This window comes from Daucus carota, chromosome 3, assembly GCF_001625215.2.
Source record: "Daucus carota subsp. sativus chromosome 3, DH1 v3.0, whole genome shotgun sequence".
Lineage (NCBI taxonomy): Eukaryota > Viridiplantae > Streptophyta > Magnoliopsida > Apiales > Apiaceae > Daucus > Daucus carota.
The window spans coordinates 32,449,187-32,455,356 of record NC_030383.2 but is presented as its reverse complement, the minus strand read 5'-3'; positions in this window follow the sequence as shown (position 1 = coordinate 32,455,356).

The window sequence follows — 6,170 nt, the reverse complement described above, 5'->3', positions numbered from 1 at the left end:
TCGAATTGTTTGAGACCAATGTATCTTCAATTTTTAGACAACTGTATCTAATTTGCATAGCAATTGAGTGAAAATAACTAAGACAATGGCTAAAAGATATAAAACCAGTGTGGGTTATCTATGCACACAACGACAAAATTTGTGTAACAGTTGAGTGCAGCTAACTAAGACAATGGCTGAAAGTTGTAAAACTATTGTCAGTTAAATATTCACACAATGTCCAAATAAAGAAACACTTTTATGAAAAAAATACCTACAACACAATTAATGTATGACACCATTGTTGTTTGCATCTTTTTTTATGATTCTATAAAATAAACTATTGTGTGAAGCAATAGATACAATAGGTTATTCAATAAAATTGTTGTCTTAAAAAGTGTCCAATAATGGTTTTGCAACAAAACAAAGTCGTCTCAATAGAGTTCCAACAAGTGTTCTACGCAATAGCAGTTGTTCATATGCTAATTATACAATAGTTTGTACTAGTAAGTTGTTGTGTAAGCTTTCTTAAACCAGAAATCTTTGTAGCTGTTGTAAAAGACAGTTGTGGGAGACAAACACACACATTGTTTTTCTTATAGAAACCGTTGTCTTATATCATCTACAACAAGTGTGTTTTTCTTAAGAAAATGTTGTTTAAGGTATTTTCCAACAATAGCCATAGGCCAATACCGTTGTTTTTATTGAACTTCTACAATAGTTCTTATACCTCAAAGCGTTGTACTTGATAAACAAAAAAAACATAAAAAAAAAGAAATCAGCCGCAGCACACAGACTCGCGGCGACAAAAACAGACACTATTGCGGAGACAAGACTAACCCACCGGAATGTACGGGGATACCCGGAAAAGCTCAAATCTCGCCGAAAATTGATTTGACCGGAAAATTTAGCCATTCCAAATATAACAAATAAAACCCCACTAACCTCAAGTCAAAATCATAAACTAAAATTTACACCCAAAAGCCCCAAAATCAAGAACAAGGAGAACACCAAATCTTAACAAACTAACTCCAAATCACACAAAACTTTAAAACTAGCTTATCTACCAAGTTTCTAACAAAACCCCATCAAACTACAAGCTAAAATCAAAATCTAGAATACTAAACCATTGAACCCACTAATAATATTGACAATTAAAAGGGGCTCAATCTAAATACTAAAAAAGGCAAGCTTAAAACATATAATTAGGCTCCTTTCAATCCACAAGTAATTTTGAGTCTCATGTGGTTAGAGAAAGATTTCATAGCCTAGATGTAAAAGTAAAGAGCAAGATTTAAGAACAAAAATGAATACTTGTATTGATATAATAAAAGTGTTTACAAATTTAGAGTGTTACTACTAGATCTACTACATAAAAGAGAGGCTACTAAAAATATGAACTCCTAGGTTGGTCATTACAAGTAAAGAGAAGGGGGTATTTATAACTAAAGAATTAGGGTTTAGGGGTAGGGTGGCTCAATCTTGACCATCCATGTGCCTTGTGTGTTGGGAAGTTTGTGGCCCTCCATGTGTCCCTTGCCAACTCTTTTTTTCTTTCTTCTTTTCTTTTCCCTTTTCTTCTTTTTCTTGCATTTACTCTTCTTTCTTTATTTATCTACAATTTCCTGAAATAAAATAAATAAGCGATTAATACTACGAAAATAAACAAAAAATAGGCACTTAAATTTGCAAAAATATGGACTAATCAAACTTCCCCATACCTATCTTTTGCTCATCCTCGAGTAAAAATCAAAAGAAAAGAAATAAACTAAGAAAACTAAATGCAATTCCTAAGCTCCTTTTCGTAGGCGTGACGGGTAATTTTAGGTTCACCAACCCGTTAAACTCGTAGACGATCTCTACAAGAGGAGTTTTGTCTCCTAAGGGTTTACAGAAGATATACCCATAAAATCTTCGAGACATTCTAGCAAGTGTCTACTCGACTCTACTCTAATTTCGTTGGTGTTAACAAAAAGCGTTTTTAAGGAAAATATGACTTAAAGACTCATCTACTAATAATCAAGATACAGTTGCCTCTAATCTACTTGAATCGACACAAAAATTTACTAGAAATCCAAGGAGTGTAAGTAATTTAAGGCCTTTGATGGATCCTAATTGTCTAAGAACATTTTCTCTTTTTCAACCAATATCGAACTGACCCAATCTCTATCGAAACAAATATCTAGCCAAACTTCACAAACTCTTATTCTTTTTTTTTTTTTTGCATTGACTTTATTTTGTCCGTTTTCTTAGGCAAACAGTGTTACCCATGTAGCGAGCTTTGGGTCAGTGACTCCCAAACCAAACGGTTTTAGGGCACTAGGTTTTGAAATCCCCCTACGGACTTAATTGCTCGAGTAACAAAGGCCACAAAACGAGACTAGCCAATCTACTTTTGCCCATTTATCTAAAGATTTTATCTATAAAGAACAATGGGTATTGAAGTAGTTATTCCTTTTCTTTTTCCATCACTTTTTTTTTCTTTCTTTTTTTTTTTCTCTCTTTTTTTTTATTCGCAAAGGTTCGATTCGACATTGTTTCAACATGTGGGTTCTCTCTCAGGTATCGAATAATATCACTAGACAATCTCTCCATCAAAGGTCTTGTGCAAAGTGTGTGCCATCTTGGAATTTAGAGTACAAATCGGTTGATACAAGTTTCAAAAAGACAACCTTACTTAACTACGTTCAAATTATCTAAAAGAAATTACATATATATACTTTTAGAAAACATGCTAAACACCAACTACTCCTAAAGTTCGAGTGAAGGAAAGACAACTTAGCTAAAACATCTTTATTTTTGGATTTTTTCTAATTTTTCTAATTTTTTTAGGGTTTTCATTTTTTTTAGAATTACACTAAAGCCCTCCCCATACCTAAATCATGCATTGTCCTCAATGTATGCAAAACTTAGAATTGAAATAAGAGAGTAAAGAGAAAAATACCTAAAATGGATATGAAGGGGATTTTTTATTAACGAACGAAGCACTAACACGACCCACACACTCACACATTTCCTTCCCCATACCTGAACTTCATGAGGGAAGGTTCTGAGAAGGAACCACTTCAGCCAATTCCGGAAGGAAATATGGGAGGAAGCTTCGAGAAAGAATCAAAATGTTTTCGAAAATTTTTATGCACAAAGACTTTCTCTAGCATGTGACAATCGTTCATCCCTATAGGACAAGTATCACTAATGTTCTCCCTAAACCAACTTAATGCTTCTTTATTATCAAGCAAATTAGAGACTATGCAATCTTGGTCATAGGATAAATCACTAGGAATGATGTCATCCTCCCCTAAGGCTTTATGTGAATGATGGAACAATGAGTCAAATGTTGGTGTTTCACCACCATGACTCGCAAAATCGGGCCTAGGGTTCACACTAACAATCTCGGGTGGAGTTTCCCATTTTGAACAAATGTCGTTCAATTCACCTAATAACTCCTCCGAGGTCAAATCTTTCAAAGACTCATGATACGCTCTATTATCCTCGTGGTTGACTTTGAAATCTTCACCGAGAAGAGACTCAATCTCACTATCCTCAAAGCTAGACCATGTGACAAACTTGTTGACCACATTGACCCCTATAGGTTGCTCATAAAGCTCGTTGGGTTCTTTTCCTACATTGAAAATGTTTAAGTCAATGGTCATGTTTCCGAATGTGAGCTTCATTGAACCATTCCTACAATTAATTAAGGCATTGGATGTAGCAAGAAAAGGCCGTCCTAAAATTATAGGAATTTGGTTCTTAGGATTCGAGACGGGTTGAGTCTCGAGAATAACAAAGTCAACAGGAAAGATAAAATCACCAATTTTGATCAACACGTCCTCAATAATTCCCTTTGGCATTTTAATAGATCGATCGGCAAGTTGAAGGGTCATATTGGTGGTCTTGAGATCCCCTAAACCTAGGGCTTGGTAGACCGAGAACGGAAGAAGATTCACACTCGCTCCTAAATCAAGTAAAGCCTTATCCACATAAGTATCGCCTATGACACAAGAAATTGTAGGACAACCGGGGTCCTTATATTTTACGGGAATTTGATTTGAAAGAATCGAGCTAACTTGTGAGGTCAAAAAGGCTTTCTTTGGAACATGTGTGGTTTTCTTATGGGTACACAAATCTTTTAGACACTTAGCATAAGAAGGAACTTGTTGAATGGCATCTAAAAGAGGAATGTTTATCTTGACTTGTTTGAAAACCTCTAGAATTTGTTCCATTTGGGCCGATTGTTTAGGGCGAATGAGTCTTTGTGGGTAAGGAACCTTTGGCTTATAAACTTCTTCGTTGGGCTTTTGAGAAATGGGCCCAGGACTAGGTTCACTCATAGACTCACGGACTCTAGAACATTCGGGCTTATCCGGAATAGGATTCGACAAAGAAGGATTTGGTTCAGGAATCGACTCCTCATTTTTATTCACGTTCTCACCAACTTTGTTATCCACTTGGTTTCCCGACCTTAGAGAAATAATCGCATTAACATTCTCGTGAGGTCTTTGATTGAGAGGAAACTTAGGATTGACCTCGGGTTGACTTGGCAACTTGTTCTTTTCTCGCTCGCACAACGCGCTAGCTAATTGACTCAATTGGGCCTCTAACTTAGACACGGCTTGCGCGTTAGAATGCAAGATTTGCCTATCTTGGGTTAGGGTTGTCATGAAAGTTTGTTGTGATTGAGTCAAATTAGTTTGCGATTTAACTAAGGCCTCAATGTTTTTCTCTAAGGAGTTAAGTCTCTTATCCGATTCATTAAACCCGGGAGGATTCAATGGAGCTTGACTCGGGTTTTGATAATTAGGAAAAGGATTGGGGTTGGGCCTTTGAAAATTAGGTTGTGGAGGTTGAAAATTTTGACCTTGGGTCCACGAGAAATTCGGGTGATTCTTCCACCCGGGATTGTAAGTTGGTGCAAACGCGTCATTCCTAGGATTTTGGAACATAACATTTACTTGCTCAAACTCGTGCAAGGGTTGAGTTGCGGGATTTTGAAAATTGTGATTAAGGTACGTCGACATTTGTGTGGGAGGTTTACTAGTTTCTAGAGCTTCAAGTCTCCTAGTTAGGGTAGCTAATTTGGCATCGGTTGCCACATTGTTTCCTATCGAGTGCAAACCCCTAGAGCTAGACGACTCGATTGACTTTTTCGGTTCCCTAGTTGACTCCCACAACATTGTTTTCTCGGCTAAGTCCTCGAAAAATTCCCACCCTTGGTCCTCATCTTTCTCCATGAATTTGCCTTGGCACATAGACTCTAACAAAGCGGTTGTTTGACTATCTAAGGCCTCGTACACTATCTTGCAAAGTCTCCATTTTTCTATTCCGTGGTGGGGGCATTGTGAGAGAAGATTTTTGAAGCGGTCAAAGAAAATCCAAAAAGACTCATTTTCCTTTTGATGAAATTGATTTATTTCATTTGTAATTCGAGTAGTCTTATGATTTGGAAAATACTTTTTAAGAAACATTACCACAAACCCCTCCCAAGTGGAAATAGAATTGACGGGTAGACTATACAACCATTTTTTTGCATTTTCTTTTAAAGCAAAGTTGATTAGTCTAAGCCGAATGGAGTCTTCGCTCAATTGTTGGAGTTTTTGCAAACCGCAAACCTCCTCAAATTCTTGGATGAAAAGATATGGATCCTCACCTTCACTCCCTAAAAATTTAGGCAACATACTAATGTGATGTGCCTTAATCTCGAAATTGTTCCCATTAACGGGAGGAAGGGTGATACACGAAGGTTGAGCGGAACGAGAAGGGTAACAACGGTCTTTAAGAGACAACGCCATTTGTACTATCGGTTCTGGAACTTCTAGGGTTTCGGAATCGGAAGATGACGAAGAAGGAATCTCGATGATCGGTCTAATTAATCTAGACGATTCGTTCCTAACCCAAGTAGTTCGCATAAACTAGATAGTAGACACGTAGCAAATAAGTGCGAAAAAATAAAACAAACAAAAGAAAGGGTGTAAAAGTGAAAGAAAAACTTAATTCTAGGGTTCCCTAATAAAAATGAACTAGACTTTGCTCCTAACGTTAAGGACCACCAAAAACTCGATAAATCCAAAATTATTCGGACCGGTCTGGCCAGTTTGGAGCAGGCATTGCCAAGAGGCCAATCTCCGCGCTTAGACACCAAACCTTAATCGGCCAGGTAAGCTTTCGCTTGCCTTAGACACCGAAGAGTCGGA